The sequence below is a fragment of the Haliotis rubra genome, unplaced genomic scaffold (assembly GCF_003918875.1).
Source record: "Haliotis rubra isolate DU_JTF1 unplaced genomic scaffold, ASM391887v1 Scf185, whole genome shotgun sequence".
NCBI lineage: Eukaryota > Metazoa > Mollusca > Gastropoda > Lepetellida > Haliotidae > Haliotis > Haliotis rubra.
The window spans coordinates 48,451-72,632 of NW_025765836.1; positions in this window are offsets into that span (position 1 = coordinate 48,451).

Here is a 24,182-nt window from a genome sequence, read left to right on the forward strand (position 1 = left end):
GAACAGCAAGAACAGTACACTGCATCTTGTGCAACAGAGTAATGAAGCCATTCATATTTTGATAACAGCGATTTCTGGAACTTCCTATTACATCCATGGATAGATTTAGAGGGACAAGTAAATCCAGACGGTCTCCTTTACCGTATCATTGCCTAATTTGTCTAAGAGAGTTGCTATGTCAAGATAACCATCAGATGTATCTACGAGAGATTGAGATTGAGAAGAGCTTGGAACAAACTTTGATGTTTCTTTATCTTCTCTTTGTTCAGGAAGAGGTGAATAGCTGCAAAATTAGGAAAAGGCAAATTAATTAAATTATTGGATTAAAGTTGTTATGTAAGAGATGCAATCGTAATAAAATCCTTATTAAATATTGTAGGTCCAATGATGTCATTCGGTAAGAAAATCATTCAACAAAATTCTGATACAAACTTTCAATTTTTTCTTCAACGACAAAATATGCTGCAACCTCTTGCGATCCCGATATCCGTGACGTCACGTCAACTTTCTCTTTAGTTTAAACAATAACAGACAGATTCCAGTAGCGCTGCGCATCCATAGAGAATATCTAGGTTTGCAAGGCATTCTAGTCGACAAATGGCACTTGGCGTCATTCGTTTATTGTCTATGTATTTCGTTGTAAACGATCAGAAATTGTTTTGGTTGGTTGCAAAAAATTGTCAAAATTATAAGGAATACGATAAAAATGAATAAAATTTTTACAAACTTTTCCGATCTCTGACATAGCAACTTTAACGCAGCTGTTCATTTCCAAGTAACAGACCAGCGTATTTATGATTCAGGCCCCAGATTTTCAAAGCTCTCTTGGCGCTAAGATAGTCGTTAGTCCCATACATTAACATTGACTTACGATTATCGTAGTGCTAAGACAGCTTCGAAAATCTAGGGCGAATTCTTTAAATATTAGACACTTTTACATGTTGATTTATTTACTATTCGGAGAACTAAACAGAGCATGAGAGAAATATTCAAACCTTTTGAATGTACATGATGTCTGATCCGTTTTGGGTCAGTTGTCACGGCTTTGCGTTTGAAATAAGTTTCAATTTTATGTGTGGCGGCCGCTGCACGCTTCATTTTGCTGAGTCAATAACGGAGAGTAACGTCCCCTGATGACTTGTAAGGGCGACAACTCTTTTGACACTGAGCATGCTACGAATATAACAGCGGAACCGGTGACACTGACATGAGCCAAACTTATACTGGTCACTCTCATTTGCCTTGTGAAAAGCATTTTTTGCGTATCAGGGTCGAAATTATAATAAAAAATACGTTTTTTGGGTAATTCTACATGACAAATTATAGATGGACACAATTGTTGTACGCAAATGCGTACTTTGCGTAATAGAAGATACGCCCATGTATAAGCGTTAACAAACCTTTCAAAGACAGACATCTTTTGAACGCACCACCTTTTCTGTTTACCACCCCTAAACAGAACGCATGGGATGCACGTGCACAACATAGTAGCATGGGTCTCATTCTTGATTTTGACGATATTCAAGAAGGTCGATAAATCATAGTAGACCCTTGATTTTGACAGTCTTGCATCACACAGTTGTTAGTGTTTGTTTCTAGCCGTATTGTTTTTGTTTGAAAATGAAATCGTACACATGCAAATTTCACGTCACACACCAGTCACCATTCAAGAGCAATTACTGTACAAACAACTGTGGTCATAAGGAAGTGCAAGTGGTGATGCACTCTCAAAACATTCATTATTATCATATCAAAATTGATTGACTCCCAATTGTGTCAATCGTAAATAAAAATGGAGTTCCCCTACTTTATTTGAAGAGTATAATATTGCAAATATGCTTCATTTTACCATTGTTTCACAGCTGGGAATGAACGACATGAAAAGAAGGGTATTAAAATGTCATGTTTCCGGAAAGAAGTGGAACAATGGATGAGAAAGATAGAGAACATCCGGGCGGAAAACATAGATACTGCGTCTCGTAATAATCTCGGAAGAGTTCGACTAGTTGTGGTTGTACAAAGGAACGAGCAAGGTTAGTAGAACATATTGTCGAGAAGCATCTTCAAGAAGAAGTTCTGGAAATTCAACTGGACACTGAAATGACCAAAATGAAAGCCAGATGGTAGTCATATGCTAATGTAGTGAAAGCAGACCTGAAACCCAGGCTGTCTTGCATTCCAGGTGACTTTGGTGTCAAACTTTAGGAACCTGATGTACCAGCTAGCCTTGATGTAGACAGGGTATCCATGTATGATTACGTTATTCACTGAAGGCCACAATGTAGCATGATGAGGAGTTTGGACTTGGGTTCAAGGTATCCATGTTTGGACTAGGGCTCATGGTCTGCTTGTTATTGTATAGCGCAGATGTGAGGGTGTCTTCACCTTTGTAACGTTGGTATGTACAAATGATGTAAAATATATTAGATCTAGTTTAGTATGTGTATTTAATTGGACAATTTGGGAATTCAAATATGTGTAAGATGAGAAAAAAGTATTTTCAGGAAAGATTTTGTCTCTAGTTGTAGGTTTCTGAACCTTATGATCAGCTACCGTCAACTATGCTCGATGATGCAATGTTTATTAACGAAGCAACACAATGCTACACGTTTTGTGCAAACGAAAGAAAATGTAAATATACGTTGATTGGTGATACGCATGATGCGCAAACGGTACAAGTATTGGCGTAGGTATATTGTCTTGGTAGTACTGAAGAGTGCCGCTTCCAGTGTCTTCAATGTACAACATGCATATGCAGTGATACTCTGGAATTCAGAATGATCCTGCCACATTCCCTTCATTATAGACCCATCAATGAAACTGTCATTTTGCCTTGTGTTGACGTTTAATTTTGTATGACTTCCGCCTCCAGAGATGTCCACGCCTGTCTCTAAAGACCACAGTGATTCTGCATTCATCTAAAGACAACACGACCGTCGGCGATTCCCCAAGTTACTACGCTTTGAGCACAATAGGTTGTCAGGCCATATGTGGACTTGTTAACGGTGGTACACCACCTGGTCTTTGAGTAGCAAATTACAGTGACCATGTGTCAAGTGGACAATGATTCGGTTGGCCATGTGGCCTCGATTTCCTCAAGCCTGGTTTCGGATTGATCTGTCCTGGACTTGTGATGCTGAGCTCGAGCACCTGTAACAGTTTGTGTCTGCAGAAACCTGTCCAAAATCTGCAAATCACAGACTGAGACACACCGAACATATCTTCTCGCCATTTGGCGTTCATCCCTTTGTGGACGCATTAACGATCTGATCCCAAATACTGAACAGGTGAATAGGGTTCACGTGTCACTGCTGAACATGAAAATCATCACTAGTAATGGCTCAGGGCGATTTGACGTAATTATTACTCAAAATCCAGACGCCTTTCCCGCGTGTACGGAGAAATTGCATAGTTTACGTGCAATGTTTCCGGCGTATTGGTTCCGAAATCTGTTGCAGTTAAGTTCCAATGTTGATGTTTCTTCTGACTACCGATGATAACATTTATATTTCATGATCATCTACTTTTTTGTTCAGAGTATATATTCAAGAAGCTTGTCACGTTACTACAAAACTGAGGTTCATTTGACGTTCACACGTTTAACAGTGACTGGTAAAAACAGTGGCAATGTATAAATTGTCTGCAATATCTATACTACCCATCAAAAGTTTAGACTCATTAGTGTAAATGTAGCTACTTACTTCAGTCAACTGTTCTAAACTTGATTTTGCAACATATTCCATTCAGCTTAAAGATACTGTTTACACATGAACGAATGAATTTTAAAACAAGTTCGTAACGTTGAAAATATTTTGTCATGAGTTCAATAAATGATGAAAATCAGTGAAAATTGGCGAATTATTAACAAAACTTTACACCAAAACGCAGCTGTTAACATGAACGATATTTGCACATGTTTTTATCCTCGTACAATTCATCTGCATAAGGTTTGCAGTTGGTTCTTCCAAGTTAGTGGAGACATTCATCTTCGATGTAACCATATATACTCATGCCAATAATGGTTGTCAACCCCTTCAATTTTTTAATTGGAGAGGGGATGTGGGGTGGGGTGTGAGGTTGGGGTGGGGAGGGGGGTGACAACCATTATTGGCATGAGTATATACATACACTGTTTCAGCAGTGGGTACAAGTGTCATTGACTTTATTATCACTTCAAGTTCTTTATTCACATTGTGTCACGAAGTCGAGGTCTGAGTCTGATCATCTACCTGTACGATGTACGTTTCAGTCACGTGGCATACACGCCACTCTACGCGAGGATGGTACCGTAACACAGGATGCACGTGGCGAGGGTGCGAAGATTAGATTTAAGTGGGATGTGGACAAGGTCGGCCAATTCAGGGAGAATTTACTTTCACCTGATATATCTAGATTGCTTGAAAGCTTTTGTGATAACGTTCTTTCAGATATTAACAAGGCAGTAACATTTCTTACAAATGCAATATGTCAAGCTGCATAGTGTATGAAACGCAAACATGGCATAAATAGACGAAATTCACAACCTTGGTTTGACAAAGAGTGCACATTTCTAAGACATGAGAAAGACAGACTTCTGGGGTGTTTTAGGCATTTTAACGATGGAGCATGCCAGAAACAAGTACAATTGTACTTTAAGATCTAAAAAAAGAAATTACTACGGATCGGTAAAAGATAATTTACTTACAAATCTGTAAATTGTTATTGAACACCATGTGCAGGCATTCTTCATCTAAGAATTCTATTCCCAACATAACAATGGACTCGTGGTATACACATTTCAAAAACATATTTCAACATACGGATACATTTAATGTCGATTTACATTCTATTGATCATGATATTGAAGAGAAGATAGATCAAGACAGCCCTAGTATACTTGATGCTCCTATTACAAGAGATGAGATCTGTGCAGCGATTACAGATCTAAAATCATCCAAGAGTGCTCGGCCTGATCATATCATAGCAGAATTTTTTAAGTCCTCACATGATATTTTAGTTCCCTATATTCAGCTGCTATTCAATGCTCTGTTTGATCGAGCGTATTTTCCAGAATCGTGGTGTATGGGTCTATCTATACATAAAAAGTGGACACAGAGGTATATCAATTACAAGTATCTTCAGCAAGCTGTACATGCACATTCTGAATAATAGACTAACATTTTGGTGCTCTTGCTATGAAGAAATCGTTGCATCGCAAGCGGGTTTTCGCAAAGGTTACAGTACTATTGATAACATTTTTATCCTACAGTCCGTTATTGAACGCTATCTCTCAAAAAAGAGAGGTAAAGTGTATGCATGTTTCATAGACTTTTCCAAAGCCTTCGACTTCGTGAATAGGACAAAACTGTGGACTAATTTTAGGCTAAGAGGAGTAAGCAGCAAAATGCTTAAGTCAATCCAAGCCCTCTATGCAAGTGTTAAAGCGTGTGTCAAATTTAATAATAATTTATCAACATGTTTTGATTGTCCATTGGGTCTACGACAAGGGTGTATCCCAAGCCCTCTTCTTTTTTTCCATTCTTATCAATGAACTAGCTTATGAAATCGAAGCATGTTGCGTACCAGGAATTCAGCTTCATCCTGAACTTGTACAGTTATTTCTTCTTTTATTTGCTGATGATGTTGTGTTTATCTCTGATACAGTGTTTGGTTTACAGAAAAGACTTGATGTCCTAAAGATATTTTGTTCTGAGAATTGTTTGACGGTAAATATGAAAAAAATAATAGTTTTTGAAAAAAGGTGGAAGACTGTCGAAGTATGAAAAATGGTTCTATAATGGTTTACAAATAGAATCTGTTTCCTGGTACAAATATCTAGGTATTTTATTCAGTAGGTCATTAGTATGGACCAAACACATAGAAAATGTATGTCTGCAGGCTAAGCAAGTTTTATTTGGTATTTTTAGATCACTGTCAATGTTTAAGCCATTACTTTTTCACTTGTTCTTTAAGATTTTCGACACCAAAGTTTGTCCAATATTATTATACGGTGCAGAAATATGGGGACTGAATGTTGTTAACGAAATAGAAGTTATACATGTAGCAGCTTGTAAACGATTTCTAGGAATTAAGTCCTCTGTTTCAGCTCATGTTGTGCGAGGCGAATGTGGAAGATATCCATTGTATGTATATACCATCAAAAGGTCTATCAAATATTGGTGTAAAATATTGAAAATGTCAAATGAGCGATATGTTAAGAAATGTTATAACTTGCTTGTACAAATGGAAAGTAATGGTTGCAGGAGCTGGGCATCTAGCATAAATCATATATTACAAGTCTATGGATTTGGATTTGTTTGGCAAGAACAGATGGTTCGAAGTGAAACGCTATTTTTGAATGAATTTCTTGGTAGACTCAAAGTTTCGTATCAACAGGACTGGCATTCTGCACTAATAAAAGGCACAAAAACATTTGGATACACGTTGTTTAAACCTATGTTTGGTGTTGAATCTTATATCTTCATAGTTAGCTATTATAAACATAGACGTGCTCTTGCTCAGTTTAGATTGGGGTCTCATAAACTACGAATAAAAACTGGCAGGTATATTGGTGAGGCTAGAAATGACAGATTATCTGTAAAGTGCCATATATAGAAGATGAATATCACTTCTTACTTATTTGTAATAAATATCAAGCATTGCTGCGACTGTATATCCCTGTACACTTTTATGAATATCCAACAATCCAAAAATTTAATACGCTTCTGCAATCATCAAATGCAAGCATCTTAAAACATTTATCCGCATATATATATCAAGCTATGTTACTGAGACAGTCTTCATTATAACATATTTTCTCACTCTGTAATTCTCAAAGTGTAACCTGGGCCTATGGCCTATATTACTTTTCTGAAATAAACCACCATACATAACATATAGTGAGTGCTTGAGGTGAGTCTGAACTTTTGATCTGTAATAACATCTGACTTATCGGACAGTTGATCAGTGACAATCATTTTGACGCACTCTACTTGTACCTCTACACTTTCACTGTGGCTGACTTAATGTTCTCCCAAGATCGATATCATTCAAGCCTAGTTGTTAGTAGACGTACACCAAACGTTTTACTGTACAGCAGTTTGAGAATGCATAGGATAACATCATATCAGACTATTTTGTTTATGCGATACATCTGGCTTTTGTATTTCTGTCAGAACACGTCAGACATACTAAATTGAATTGTTTATAAATTCGTTTAGATAAAAATAAAATAAAATAGAAGAAAATATAGGATATATAGATTATAAGAATTGATTTTCATTTTATGTTCTTTGAAAACACCTTCATAGAATGAGGAACAACCATTGTATAAAAGCCGTCGTAATTTCTAACAGACAATGTAATTCCTTTCAAATCATGTGTTACCATTCAAGGATCACCCATTTTGTTTATTATACTATAGTTTATCTGCCATAGCATGACAATGTCTCATTGCACAGAACATGACATATATGAATAAGTAGTTGTTTTCTAAAATGTCGTCACTTAACAAGATTACATATGAAACTTTAAACCTTTAAAGTATCGCAAATGGTTTATGAAAATATTGTGACCTCTTAATTTTGTTTTGACTTGTACAAATCCGGAATCCGATTGTATCCTGAGCATGTGTTTATGAAGACACATATCAAGTAGTGATGATACCAGGCGCTTGAAGAAAGGCGAGCATGCCCTGCCTACCTTACTACCAGCATTGAATAACTAGCTGTGGCAAAATTGATGTCCTCTGAATTGAAAATGCGTGAATCGGTGTATAACCAGACACTAACAGTATCAAACATTGTACAAAATCAACGTTTATCCTGATCCTCCAGGGATTTCTCCTGATTTGAGATTACCTCAGCATCTTTGAAGAAGCATTTTACACAGAGGTTAATAGTGACAGAAATAACATTAAAACATTTAACGATTCTTAATAGGCATTTGATAAAAATAAGACTTCAAAAGATGTCGTCTGTGACATGCCCCAGTTTTAAATCTGATCTGCTGTGACATGTCCCTCTATTAAATCTGGTCTGCTGTGATATGCTCTTGTTTAAAATCTGACCTTTCAGAACATGTCCCTGTTTGAAGTTTATACGCGGTGACACGACCCTATTTAAACTCTGATTAGTTGTGGAAAGTCTGTGGTTTAAATCTGATTTGCTGTAAAATGTCATCGCTTAGACTCATCCGTTGGGACACGTCCCTGTTTCAAGTATGATTTGCTGAACTCCTTTGCTATGTCTCCGTTTCAAACTTTAAGTGCGTGACTAACTATGATTTCATTCTATTTGGTTTCTTTCTAAATACTAACACATACCTATAATAGATAAATCAATTCGCTCCTTGTCGGGTAAATGGAAATACTTTTTTCCGAACATTTTAGATTGAATAGAAGATATAGTTATCGATGCACCTACAGTCCAATAGTGTTTTCCGTGCTTGATCAGCATCTATTCTTGGGATATCTAAATGAATTGTAATGAATGGACACAGCAGACGCGTGTTGTTTTGTGCAACGCCATGGATTCTCTCATAAATCCTAATCTTATAAACAGTCATTGGAATAGTCTCTTCCGTTGAGAATCAGGGAAAGGTCACACAAATTATTTCAATTCGGGGATAAGTTAATACAACAATGCCTCGGGGAAATCAGTGTCCATGCCTCGGGACCAGTATAAAACATATCTACATAGAAGCTGTATACAAATACGTCAAATGTAACATGCCAACAATAATAAACAATTGTGTTTCAGTGATTACTTCCATTATTCATTTTCTCCTTCAATGTAAACAATAATAGCAAATGTGTTTATGGTAATTTAATTGCCCGATATGTATTTGACAGAGCGTATAATATACTGAAAGGCAAAAAAACGTCGTAATATTGGAAATGACATTTAAGTATCAATGGAGTATTTGAACCTATTTTTTTGTAAACATACTCCACTGAATGCAGTACCGACTTTCATCATTTCATCATAGACCCCTTTACATTGTTTCCCCCGCCAGTTCTGCCGCTGTTATGCCCACTGGAGACGTTCCCGGCGGTGACGTCGACAAAACAGGTTCCTCGAATGGTTCGGTCAATGACTGGTCGCTGGTGGTTTCCTATGGTCACCCGAGGTGTTTCTGTGGTCCCTGCGAATTGGTCTTGCGGGTGTTGATGGACGATATGGCGGTCCTGGCGACGTGTTTTTACACGGGGTCAACCACTACGTGGACGGTCATCAGTGCTGTTGGTGCGCTGTATCGCTGTCTAAGATGTTCTATCGTCCGTACGCTGCAATTGAAGTCATTAGCAATGACTTGAGCATGTTGACCAGCGTGCAGATGTCCAATAGCTTGTTGTCGTTGATCTCTCGTTAACCTAGCTATTGCTACTGTGTTCAGAAAACAAATAAACGTTTGCAATTCAAGCCGGCAATTTATGCCTGAATGCATCTCGATTTCAATGTTGTGTTTGTGCGGACGTTTCTTTTGCCTTTCAGTATATATACTTTAAATACAAATTTGATGAATTTTTCAATTATGAATTTCCACTATGAAACACTGGAAGCGAATTTCAGTTATATTCGGAAACTCCGAAACTGCTCAATCTCAATATCAGACATACATTTATGTATTGAGAAGTATATTCATTTAAAGATAGCGTTTAGGTGTTCACACATCCAAATTTTGTCATGTTTGGTATGTTTGGTATGTTATAAATTGCAAGTGATTTCGGGTTATCTGATTGTTGACAATGCAAATCTATTGCGTTTATAGGTTCCATCAACCGAAAACAATAAGACCGAGCATACACACTTATCCGGGTTAGAACTGGACTTTAACAACCAATGTTTGTCGTAAGAGGCGACGTACGGGATTGGGTGGTCAGGCTCCCTCTCTTGGCTTCAACATGTTATCGTAGCCCAATTCAGCAGATCTTTGCTCATGATATCAATCGCTGCCTGGATTGTCTGGACAGTTATTTTATTTGCTGAGTATGGTGTTAAACAACAAATAAACAAACGGACTACTATTTCCTGAATGACTGATATCAGAAAGGGCCGTGTGGAGCATTTTTGTGCTGAACGATGTCGATGATTTCGTGTTGTTGTATAAAGGAAAAATGTGCACAACCAAAATTTACCCTTATAACTCCATAACCAAACATAAAAAAACATACAAATACAAAGCAAAACAAGAACCAAACCTGAACAAACAAACAAATAAACCCCAACACACACACCCTAAAAAAAATAAAAATATATATTGTGTGATGCTTTACACGACTTGGTCTCATAGTCAATTTTAGTAATAGTAATAGCAATAGTCCGCTTATATGGCGCTCATATCCTAGCACATTGCCTGCTCACGGCGCAACGTACATTACCTGTATTTGTCTGTGATGTACTTCAGTTCAAACCGAGCAGATTTTGTACATATTTTACATTTATTTATACTTATTTATGACAGTGTTACTGCCTCATTGTGCCTGTTACCCCTCTGAAGAACGTCTGTTTCCCCACCGAACAAAACAAAAACAAGGTTGAAAGCAACACACAGTTGAAACACGATGTTCTGGTTGTCCGATTATGGTTGCGTGTCTATGCAAAACCACGTTGCGCGAAACGTTATTGAAAAAATGATAATTTCAATTTGAAGACGGAATTGACTCAAATTCAGTAATCCGGCATGAAATTCATCTATTCAAATTCCACAGGAAGATTGATTGACTAGATTGAGTTGAATAGTTAGGCTTTTAACGATGGTTAACAATTTATGGTGTTAATTCAGTTCTTGTATCGAATGAAATAACCATAAATATTGAAACATGTTCTGAATCGGTGATGCATCCATCTACAAGCAATTCATACAACGTCACTTCCGGTGACTTTCACGTCATTTTGTGCGTTATAACGAGTCCCATCAGTATCGGGGCCTGTTGGATGCATCGCTGCGTTTATACATGTCGGTCCATCAAATGGATGAAGTGCTTGCTTGTTTGTCGTTCGACACTGCATTGAGCAATTTTTCAGCTATATTATGGCGATTTGTAAATGATCGAGCCTGGTTGGTTGGTTTTAGTTTAACGCCGCACTCAGCAATATTCCTGCGATATGGCAGCGGTGTGTAATATAGTCGAGTCTGGACCAGACAATCCAGTGATCAACATCATGAGCATCGTTCGACGCAGCTGGGATACGATGACCTGTGTCAACCAAGTCAGCGAGCCTGACCACTCGATCCCGTTAGTCGCCTCTTACGTAAAGCATGGGTTACTGAAGACCAATTCTTCACGGGTTGATCGAGTCTGGATCTGCAACTGGCATAAGAAGGCATGAATCAACCAAGTCAGCGGGTCTGGCCATCCGATATCTTACAAAAAGCACTGGTTGCTGAAGAAAACTCTAACCTGAATCTTTAAGAGTGTATAATTGAAGTAGCGCAGAATTTACCTGTAGCAAGTTGTTGCTTAACGCAACACTCAATAACGCAATATAACAGACGCACTGTAAATAAACAAGTCTGGACCATACAAACCAGTGATGATACCCCATCCATTCAGGGGAAGTTTGGAACTTACTCTGTGTCAAATCTACAGGCTGAAAATCCGAGTGTCCTGCAGAAAAGAAAATCCGACTTCGATGAGCAAGGCGTTTATCCTTCTTTATGGTATCGTTTATATGGTACTCGTAATCAAAGTAGTCCAGGGTATTAAACTTTCAAACACCCCAGTAGATACTTTGATAAAAGTAAAAGTCACAATACAATACAATCAAACATGTTTTTCTTAAAGTATCTTAGATCGACGAATTCTTACGGGAATAAAGTTGCAGCTGTAACCTTGTGTCGCCTTGTGTTGTTTTTAAGGTCAGCATGTGGAAGGAGGTACCAGTGAGATACAGTACAACCAGCTTAGGTTGCTAGGGACGGAATAGAACCCGGAATCCCCACACGCCCCAGATCTAGTTGTTTCTTACGCCCAGCACTGGGGGCACCTGCTATTCCGAGACCCTCGTTTGACTCCCCCCATGGGTACAGAGGGGGAAGCCTATTTCTGGTGTCCCCTGTGAGGATATTGCTGGAATGTTGCTAAAAGCAGCATAAGGAACATACTCACTCACGAATTGACTCGTGTAATCCTCGTGTTAAAATTTCCATGATATCTTACCCCCTAGCTTCGAAATTCGAACTTCAACATGAACAAGATACAAGAGGATACCAGAAGCGTTTAAGCATGACTCTGCTGTCTGTTGTTGTGCTTACGAGTGACATATTCTGAAATCCATTAGAAACGCATCACGTGGATAAAACGTTTAATCTCCGTCATAAATGATGAAAAGAACTTGTCCCGGATGACACTGAAATCGCCAATCAAGATGAAAACACAAGAAAAACAAAAGCAGCCAATCATCATTTTGTGCAACCATAAATTAACGGGGGTCAAACGTAAATTTCACACGCGCTCAAAACTTTCACACAGTCAGTGTCAGTAACGGGTATGTCCCATGCAGGACAGGAATGTTGTTTTGTTGAAGAAGGTTTATCCTGCGTCTTGCAGTATGGGGTGGTGCATTATCCTGTTGCAAAATGCGAAGACGTTGATCTACCGCCATGCAGGGAACGTCTGTTGTTCTCAGTACCTCCGCTGTATTCATTTGAACTGTAACTTGACCACGACAGATGTATAGATGTACCCTGTAATGACTACAAATCCTTCCCCACATCATAACGCTTTCACCACCTCAGCGTTTCACCTGCTGAATGCAACAATCAACGTTACGTTCTCCACTGTCGACGCCGCACTCTGATCCTTCCATCGGCCTGTCTGAGGTGACATCTGTCAGTAAAGAGCACACCTCCCAACCATCTAAACATCCAACGCCGATACGTCTTGCACTACAGTGCACGTTGTTGTTGTTGTCCCTGACTCAGTGTCGGTCCAATATGGGCCCTAACAGTCCTAGATGACGTAATCGCCAAGACCGTCGGGGTACTGATGATACCCCTTATTCCACCTTTCGTAATTCAAAAGGTGTTTCAACTTTTAAATCATGTATAACTGATAACCATGCATATGCACCTCTGCATTATTCGTGTGGTAAAAGAAAATTATATATTATTCATACCAAGCTGCGTTATTCTGTAAGTTGTTTGAACTTTGATTTGTACAGAGTTGGAATGAAAACTGATCCTGTTTGTATATGTGGTGATTTTATTAGGAACTCGTATCACTATCTGTTTGAATGTCCATTGTACAAACAACAAAGAGTTAACTTCATGTTAGCAGTTAAGCGCATTTGTCAATCAGCAAGTATTTCAGTCGACCTTAAACTTTTGTTAGAAGGAAGTGCAGACCTATCATCATGTGAAAATGCGAAAGTATTCAAGTTAGTGCAATCGTTCATTAGTGAGACAAAACGATTTGTATAGCATATTGATATTATTCTGTATCACTCTATCTCTTTTTACTTATTCTACTTTCTTGTCCACTATCTGTCATCTTTATTTGCGGAAACCTAAATTACCTATGTGCATACCAAGGAGAGGGTATTCTAAGTTGGATAACATATTCCTAATCCTTTTCACAGTGAATAAAATATGTCTAAAACCAAAACTCCTTCTTCCACGAATGGTAGTGGCTGTTCTGGACGCTAGTCTGAACCTGTTTTTTAAATGAGTGAAGAAGTGTAATGGTCTTGTGACGGAGTTGTGACACGTGGTTCCAGTTTGTTAAATTGTGACAATTAAACCTTCTAGCCACTTGACGTTTAGACAAACCAGCCTCAAGAAACCAAACAGCTCTTTCTCTCTCAACAGCTGATAGACGTGGCATTATGTAAAGCCATCTATTTAGTGCTTTTCAAAAGGTGTGATATTGGTAAACAGTTGAATGATCCCCTTTTTTTTAATTATCCCCCGCTGTGCGTTTAGAGTGAAACGGGGGATATAGTATTAGGCGCCGTCCGTCCGTCCGTCCGTCCGTACGTACGAACTGGAATATCTTAAGAACCGTTGACTAGATTCTTTTCATATTTGGCACCTAGGTTAATCACGGTATGCGAAAGGCCCAAGTCAGGGTTGGCGAAATTCAAATTCCTGATTTAATATTACAGAAAGCACTTCCCATAGAATTTTGGCAACGTTCGAACTTCGACAACTGTTTTCTTTGAACATTGCCCTCGAGTATACTTTGTGTGCAGGTCTAGCCCAGTTACTCGATCAAAATTGTATACGATACCTAAGGTGTAGGTTATACGACGTGATACAAAATAGTTCCAAACGTTCCGTCAAATAAACATTACATGAGATGTGTACAGGGGAACATGTTTAATGTGCAACGTATCTTTTGAGCCTGTTAGTTAATCAGATAAAGGTGAGGTGAGGTGAAATTGGGTTTTACGTCGTACTTGAGAATATTTCGCTCATATGACGACGTGCGTGCGTGTGTATGTGTATGTGCGGCTGCTTGTACTAGCCCAGACTTAAGCTGGTTTTATAGTGCTAGCCCACTGAGATACTGTGCCATAGTGAAGCATGAATACCCCACTCAGACACATTATAGACTCCGAGCCGACCAGTCCTTGTTGTACCCATTAATGCCGAGCGCCAGGCAGGGACCAACAAGTACCATATTTTAACGTCTTTTGGTATGACGCGGTCGGGGATCGAACCCACGACCTTCCGCTCTCCGGGCGGACGCTCTAACTACTACACCACGGAGGAGGTCAATCAGATAAAGTAAATTGCTAACTAATATGAAATGATTTGTGTTTGTCATTTGTAAACCTCCGGTTCGGAGTTACAGCATTGTAAATTGACGGAAGATAGCCATGCACATGTGTAAATGTACTCGCTGCGGAAAGTGAGTGAGTGAGTGAGTTTAGTTTTACTCCACACTCAGCAATATTCCAGTTATATGGCAGCGGTCTGTAAATAATCGAGTCTGGATCCAGTGATCAACATCATGAGCATCGATCTACGCAAATGGGATACATACGATGACAGGTTTTAACCAAATGAGTCAAACTGTCGCCTCCTACGACAAGCATATGGGTTACTGAAGACCAATTATAACCCGGACGCTGCGATAAGTCTTACAAAAATAACCAAGTTAGGCTTCTTGTTACTTAGTAATTATTAGGATTGTTTTTTAAAATGTTGTTTTGCCTTTATCAAAGGATAACAGTATAAAATCGTTCCGCTTAGCAATTTTCTACAATTTCGGAAAATACCCGGATCTTCACGGGTCTGTAAGTCAGGGATAACTGAACATGAGTCTATTTCATGCTCTCTAAGAACAGTGGTATATAAATATCGGCACTTAATGCGGGGTACCTCAATGATGATCTTAACACTCCTATTGCATTTTTTACTGTTGGTTGATTTCAGTATAATCCATGTTATAAATTGGGCATTAATGATTTAGTAAACCACTGACTTAATATCTATATTTGGGTCAGATCATGTGTCGCGAGGTATAATCTACCAGCGTGTATGTAAATTTGGTATAAAATATGATGTAACAATGTATAGACATTTATATTTTCAGCAAATAAAATGACATATGATCGGGCACATGCAAGCAAAGTCAGTCTAATGTGTAATGTCAATTTTACAGTGTAATATATACTCTCCAAAAAAAGAAACGCATATAGGAATTTCAACTGTATTTTTATGTTTATTTTGAAACATCTTGTAGGCTTTATGAGTCAATGAAATATAGCGAAATTGCACACTGGGAATGCAGACTTATCCGTCTTTGGCACCAACTCGAGGAAAGTCAGTTTGAGTGTCACATGGAGACGTGTGGTGGCACTGAAGTCAATACCTCGTGTGACCACCGTGGGCATACAGAACTGCACGGCATTGCCTCGGCATCGAACGAATAAGTCTCAAAATCTCGTGTTGCCCAATCGTAGCCCACTCTGCCTGTAGTGCCTGTGCGAGTTGCTGAAGTGTCTGGGCTGAGGGTTACGGCGTCGCACCCGTCTGTCCAGGGCATCCCACTGATGTTTGATGTTCGGTTTAAGTCCGGTGATCTTGAGGGCCAGGGGAGCACATTGATGTTGTGGTTCTGGAGGAAGTCTCTAGTGTGACGTGCTGTGTGGGGCCTGGCATTGTCCTGTTGAAACAACTCCCTCAGGCGATCAATGATTGGAAGGAGGTGTGGGCGTAGGATTTCGTCACAGTACCGTTGAGCTGCCAGGTTGCCCTGGATCATCACCAAATCACTTCTCCTACGGCAGGTGATCGCTCCCCACATCATTACACTTCCCCAACCGAATCTGTCCACCTGGGAAACGCAAGCGTCTGTACACCCGCATTCTTCCATCGCGTCGTTCCAATAGAAATCGTGATTCATCACTGAACCAGATTCTACGCCAATTCGGTAGGTTCCAGGCCTGAACGTTGGTGCACCATTGAACTCGATGTCGGGCCAAAATAAGGTCTTCTGGCACGTAAACCAGCCTCTCTCAACCTGTTCCTGACGGTCTGTGCAGAAAGCCTCCTCAATCCGGGTATTTGTCGAGCGGTACTGGTCGCCGTAGCTGTTCGATGACGCAGGTGATGTACCCGGATGTAGCGATCCTGCGCCGCAGTGGTCGCTCGAGGTCGCCCACTACAAGGGGCATCTGCTACCGCATTCTGCCGGCGATATCTCTCCCAGAGCCGTGAAATGCTGCTTTGGTGAACATTCATGCGTCTGTCAACTGCACGTTGAGACTGGCCAGCTTCAAGCAAACCAATGGCGATATGACGGTTGGCTTCACTTAGACGTGGCATTTTGCCTTCGTCAACAATATTCCAAATACAGTGAATAATCGACAGACAGCGATCAACCTTTTATACCCATCATTAAGTCTATCTGATCCCCAACTTTCACGTGCATTGCATGTGAATTGTGTATTGTGTGACACTACACGCCGAAATTGAAAATCATGCTGTTAATTACGGGTATTTTACGGATGGTGCGTTTTGTTGTGATGTTTCAAAACATAAACATGATAGGACTCATAAACAGAGCAAAACCTTTTGTAAAATGAATCACGTTTAAATTCATTGCTACATGAAATTGCTATTTTCATGATGCGTTTCTTTTTGTGAGAGTACATGTTTGGAAAGAATGTCTGTGTAAATGAATGGATCTTTTAATAAATATCGTGTGTGTTTAATTCAAATGATTCAATGAATCAATGTGTAAGTAAAATACTCATCAAGTAAGGTAACTCTACTGTATAGGCAGAACCTTTGCCCACACATAACACTTGCTGTTGTATATTCAGTCGCGATTTTATTCCTAATTTGTCAGTATTGTGGAGCTCTATTTCTGTACACTGTGTAGGCATTCAATATCATGACGTTTGGCATATGATCTGGTTATAAATGAAAGTTAAGATAAAAAGAAATTGTCTCCTTCTTCATCTTGCAAATTGAAATCGAAATCAATATTGTGCATTCTTAATTTTCAGTTTATGATTTTTTTTCAGTCAACCTTTACGTTCTCCTTAAATATCGAATATCATGTAGGAATGTTCTTACTACTTTGTATAATGAAATTGGCGCATCGTACCGAGGCGTTTATCTCATATATTAACAATGTATTATCCTCAGCTAATTGTATGATACCATGTACGATTGATGCTGTTATTGCCAATTAATTATTCCCTGAATATAGCAATCATCTCAGGTTGTAATTGTGCTTACGTTTAATTGCAATATATGAACTAACTGAGATACATGGAATGAAGACTAGGCACTGATTGATGCTTTTCTTGGTTTATTTTATTTTAACATGTGCGATCCCAAAGATATTCCCCGCTTATCACATATATGCTACATTACTTTCGGAAAATAATTAATCTCTATTTTCAACCGTGGACTGATTCCATAAGGCAAAACAGTGATGAAAATATTATAGCTGGATCAATGAAAATACATGATGACACCAGGTGTTAGCGAAAAGGATAATCGATATGTTTCAGATAGGTGTATGTTATGTTTCATTCTTTCTATAGGTGGGACACTTTCGTTATTTCTTTAAGCAGTGTATGCAATCACGATTCCGACAGGAATACCAAAGGTCACTTTAACAATCCCTGGTTCGAGAGAAATCAGTAGTAAAAACGTCTTTGGAAATTACATTCTGGTTCGGTTAAGCTTCCAGGAGTGAATGTAACCTTTCATCACCCTAATATAGAACAATGCAATGGATAGTCGATTTCAGTGGGCTTTGAACCACCCACAAGTCAAATTGCAAGCCTTTCATGATTGTCATGAACTCATTGGTGCGACGATGAAGGTCTCGCTCGGTATTTCGCAGTACCATATATCGCACAAGAGAGGCCTTGTGGAAGAATTCAGATTCATTGTGTGACCTTTCCGTGCTTTTCATTCTGCACTACTTCGAAAAGGATTCGCTCACTTTGTACTTTTCTTAAATACGATTATGAAACGTCCGGGTAATTTGGTAAAGAGTTACGGTAATTTTACCTTTGAAAATACAACTGAACTATATGGCTGGTTCATAGAGGCCATTTAGTCACGTTTGTATCAAGTGTACTTAGGTCATATAGTGATGAAACGCACAGATGACATCAAGTGTTTGCGAAAACGGTAAGCATGTCCTGCTCTTCTGTAGCATACCCCAACCAATATAATGTAATGGTTTCCATCCAGCAATACTCATACCAGACAGTGATTCTGTTTTCTAATAAGGCGCTGCATGAAAATGTGTACTTTTACATAATGTTTAATGTCATCAGGACCACAAGGATTGGGCCTATGTTTTCAGGACAAACGCCTGTGCTGACTGAGCACGAATCGTCAGTGCTCACCTCCAATAATAAAGGCCCATAGAATATATGTCCAGGACAGAGCGCAGGTATTTTCCCATTAAAAATGTACGCGACATGATTGCTGAACTCGGGCAGTCGCTGCAAGAGGAGTGGAACTCCACGAAATGGGAAATTTCAACGTTCTGTATCTGCAGTGCGTAATAACACCTGATGTGTTAAACAGTCCTTCAATCGACGAGGCATACTGTGATTTTACCAAACTTGCGATTTCACGTCGACCTTTAAGATGGTCGACGATCCCACTATCTACTGTAATGCTTCATTTCTAGTGTATTTGTGTTTCAGCTTTGTCTGCTATTACCAGCAACTATTACTTGATATTAAATATACGAGTATATACAGAGAAACCATAAAAGCAATAAAACTCTTCCTTAATCAATCTAAATCTCTGATGAGTTGGTTTTGCAAATTAGACTGTATCATGAACAAGACTTTATGAATTGTAATGATTGATGTAATTGTGATGATGCCACACGAGCGTATCCTTACTCATCCGCGAGCGTTATTTCCGTGGTAATTCATTATCATCGGCATCCAACAACTAACTGCAGCTAAAAGACAGGTATCACCTGAATCGAGTAAGTTCATAGCTTTGGACGGTGTTTCAGTTACATCACAAAGTGTTTGCTTCATATCAGAGGAAAGCTCAAAATGGAGCAAGGTCCGGACTAGAAATAACGACCATAAGAAACTCAACTAACTGCAGCTCCTAAGAGTACCTGGCGCCCATTGTGCCCTACCTTGATCCCTGAATACTGTTTCAGGAAGTTCAAAATATAAACTTAACAATAATTGACCGAATAATCTAATGCAATCTAATGTTGACTAATAATACTGTACCTGAACAAAGCAGAAATGTACGTGCCATTCCCTTTCATATTTAATATACAGCTTGTTAACGTTGTATTTCATGGATAAAAATTTGGTCACCATTCGCTTAGATTGCAGTATAGTAAATATCTTCATGCACAATAATATGACTTCATTTTATGTCGCCAACTATGTGTACATTTCCATCAATACAAGATTATAAATATCAGGTTGATTTATCTTGGAACACTGTTCCTTCAATGCATAGAAACTGATGTACTCTGTATTAATATCTACAAAACATCACTGTAGTGTCGGTGTAACATTAAGTTTACGATTGTGTTCCTGTGTAGTAATATCCTCACTGATTACATGGGGAAACATAAATATTTAAATATAAATGACAAAACACGCTACAGCGTCGATGAAATTATGCATTACAACAAATAGGAGCTGTATCAAATGTTAAGACATGTATGATTTTCCCAAGGCTGCCTCGTGATTAAATCGCAATCTCTTTATGCAGGGAAGGCAGGTTGGAGTGAGTTTAGTTTTACGCCGCACTCAGCAATATTCCAGCTACATGGCGGCGGTATGTAATAATCGAATCTGGACCAGAAAAGCCAGTGATCAACAGCATGAGCATCGATCTACACAAATAGGATACGATGTGTCAACCAGTTCAGCGAGCCTGACAACCCGATACCGTTAGTCGCCTCTTACGACAAGCATGGGTTACTGAAGATTAATTCTAACCCGGATCTTCACGGGTGAATCCAGGTTCGAACCCATCATAGGAACACTATGTGTACCCCGTTTTGGGTGATCTCCGTCACTTACCTGGAATACTAGTGATAGATAACAACCAAGTATAAACCGAATTCTCTCACTTTATTAAAGGTTTCTTCCCCAACCTCGAGTGCAAGAATCCAATGAATTTTATAAAACGATGGGAAATATTCAAAAGTTCCAGAAGAGATTTAGGTTTCGTTGTTGTCATCTGTACTGGTATTTTCCATAATATACAGTCTTGTGTAGTGTAAATGTCAAATGACTATCGTTTCTTTGGTATTTATAGTTATTAACCATCGTGCTTTCAATCACTGGAACTTAAGTTGAGGTTTAAATAATACACTCTGAAGATGATAAAGATATATTATGTTCCGGTTATTAAAATCCTCTGTTTGAAAAACAACCAAAATACAAATGTATTTACATTTTAGATAGTTTGAAAGACGAGACCAGCTTTGTTTTTATTTCTACGTCAGTAAATACATTCAAACCAGGAATAATAATAATTGATTAATGGGGCGCGGTGGGCGAGCTGGCTAAGGCGCCAGGCTAGTGATCCAGCGGGGTTGAGGTGTCGGGATCGAGCCCACATGTGACCGGGTGTAAAAACCTTGGAGTCAGCTTTGTGTGCAGACTCTTTCAGTGTTGTCACAACCCCTAGTGTACAGTACACAACACTGTGCACTTAAAAGAACCCACGAATCCGTTGGTATATGACCAGATGGTGGCCACATGAATACTTGCAAACACCTAGTTGCGGGTAAAGCAACGTGCAGTGAACTTGGACAAAGTACTGTGACTATCTGTCCCAGTCCACCCAGCTGCGAATGGGTGCCTCGTTAGGATGAGAAAGCCACAATAACTCGGTTAAGAGTTGTATACTCCCCAGGGAGTTAAGATTGATAACACGATGAGCCACTGAGACTGACATCCAATGATCGAGGCAAAAAATACCAGCCCCTTGAGCAAGCACTAGTTGCCTGGACATGTGCGCTATATAAATATAATAATAATATTAATAATAATACAATACAATTTATATAGCACCCGGTATCCATCTGACTAGTTGATCACCTGACCCTGTAATCAGAATCTGATTACTATTACCCTGGATAACCCAGGCTGCCGGTAACAGGATAATAGTCACATGACTTATCTCACCTGGTACCCATTTTCTGCGGGCTCAACAGAGGCAATTTCGAAACAAGCTCACTTGCCTAAGGTGAGACCACATGCAGCACATATGCTTCGTTGTGGGGTAGGGCTGTCCTAGAAACTGTCAGGAGTCACCCATATAAGGTCTCCGCGCTCGACGTTGCTTAACTTCAAGTGATTCGTGACCTGAGCTCCACGCACAGGACCACACACCACCACACAAAATATACGCGTGGATACACAAACAAATAAAACCGTGAATATCAACAGTGCCGAGTGGTATGGTAACCGTGACTACGCCACCGATCTGATTGTCACACAGTTGTCAAATAGTAGGGCCTGTAAGTCTCCCAAGGCGCTACTTCCCGTACTAAGTTGGTCCCTGGCTCCCATTGCGATCGCCAAATTGCGATATGCGAGACGGTGCCCAGCTTACTTCTGGTACCAGATTTCCAATTACAAGCATATATCTCAAGAACCAGTTCTGGTTCCAAATCGCGTGACCGCCAAATATGATTTTACTAGACCGGATCAAGTGTACAACCATCCTTGGCTGTCACAGCTATTAACAGTCGTAATTGTTGGCTAATTTGGGGATAGTTAGATCGGAAATTTGTTTCCTTACTGTCAGCTGACAACCATAGGACCATTCGAAAAGGTATGAAACGTTGTTTGTCACCTGAAGTACTAAGGTCTCGCGAAGTGTCGTGACGTACTTACGGGCCCTATGATTGATGTGATGGTATGAAACGCCACTGTCGACCACACCAACTCCTGGCGTAGCCACCAAGTTAACATCTGCCATCTTGCTCACACTGGCAATCAGGCGTCATAGTCTCAGCATCGGAATCCTCTGCCATTACTCATGGAGCTCGAACTTGGTGTCCAAATTGTCCCAAAGATGTTCGATAGGGTTCATATCGAGGTTGATCTCAGGAAATGTTTCGAAGGTGTTGTTCTCCAAATGGGCGATGACGGCATGAGAACGGTGAGGTCTGATCATCCATGACAACTGGCAAGGGGATGGTTATCAAAATGTGGCACTACAAGTGTTCTGTGTGTTCAAGTTAGCACCGCGAAAGGACATGCCTGCGCCAGGCATGTAAATAACTTGCCATTGTGCATTTTCTGAAAGTCAACGTCTCTTATGTCAGGAAATGTAATTTTTAGTACTGTCGTCTTTGGAATGAGTTAAAAAACTGGTGTGCACATGTGCAATTATGACATACATACATGCTTGATGCCATTGCAGCACGGGAACATGCAACACGTACCTTTTGAGCTACTGTATGAACAACGAGCGTTGCATGACTGTGCAATAATGTATGCAATGGTATGATCGACTGTTCAGAACTAAATGTTTAAAATGCCCTTGGATGCAGTAGGTGATTTTTTTTTGATTCTGTGTATATAATATTGGAAAAAAATTCAGTCTATTGGGTGTAGAAGGAAAAACAGTGGTGAAACTTTTTGGAATGGATCACTGCATTTGAAAGAATGAAAAAACAAACAAACGCCTATTAGATTTGTTTTATCATATTATCCAATTTCTTCTGTGTTCTTGTCTCCTCGTAGCTCTGTCCTATTTCTTCTGTTTAAAATGGAAAACAGAGCCAAAACAAGAAAATGCATTGCAAAATGAACTAAAAAATGTTTATTTATTTTGTCGAACTTTGATGCATCATCTTTCGAGCCATTCGTCAGTGAGCTATAATAATACTGCATCTGCGATGATAAAAATGAATCATTTTAAGACTGTGAAGCACACTTAGATTATTGCGTCATTGGACAGGTGGTACATTCCTATACGTACACACGTGTCTGTAGCATCTGGCAAGGTTTTGTAGGATATGATAATAACATAATCTTAATAAATTGCGTTTGACTTAGGCGTTTCCCCAGATGACAGTAGCGTATGCCTGTATACATCCCGACAACGTTTATTATAAGATAACGGTGTATGCTAAAGGATGTGTTATTACTGGCTAAGGTCGAGGAGGAAGGCGATAGGAGATTATGAACACATCTCTTGAACTTTCAACTAGAGGGTCCCTCTGGATCTACGAGGTGCATGTATACTTCCTTGCCCACACATCACCCATATAGGGCACCAAACCATAAGTGATCAGCCATTTATAATATTTTTTGCAATCCCGTACTCATTATGTTCAGGTAGAACATACATGAGTGAAGATTTTGTTAAGCCTCAGACGAGGCCACCCACTCACCCCCGTTTCCGTTTCCCAGATTATGATGTCGACCTTGTCTCTAAACGAAAACAAGGGAATAATTTTGTTTCTGTTTCATATATCAGATGCATAATGTAAAATACAGCTCACATGTCAAAATATTTTAATAGTGACGCATGTTTTACATAAGAACTTTGTGTTTTGTTGGAATCCTTAATGCCACTTAAGCTTTGTGTCTGTAAGATTATTCGTATTTTTTATGTGTGAATGTACAAGCATTTTTCATGCATGTATCGGTTTTATAAAAAAAGTGACTGGGTGAGTGAGTTGGGTTTTGCGACGCTTCCAGCAATATCACAGCGGAGGACACCAGAAATGGGCTTCACACATTGTACCCGTGTGGGGA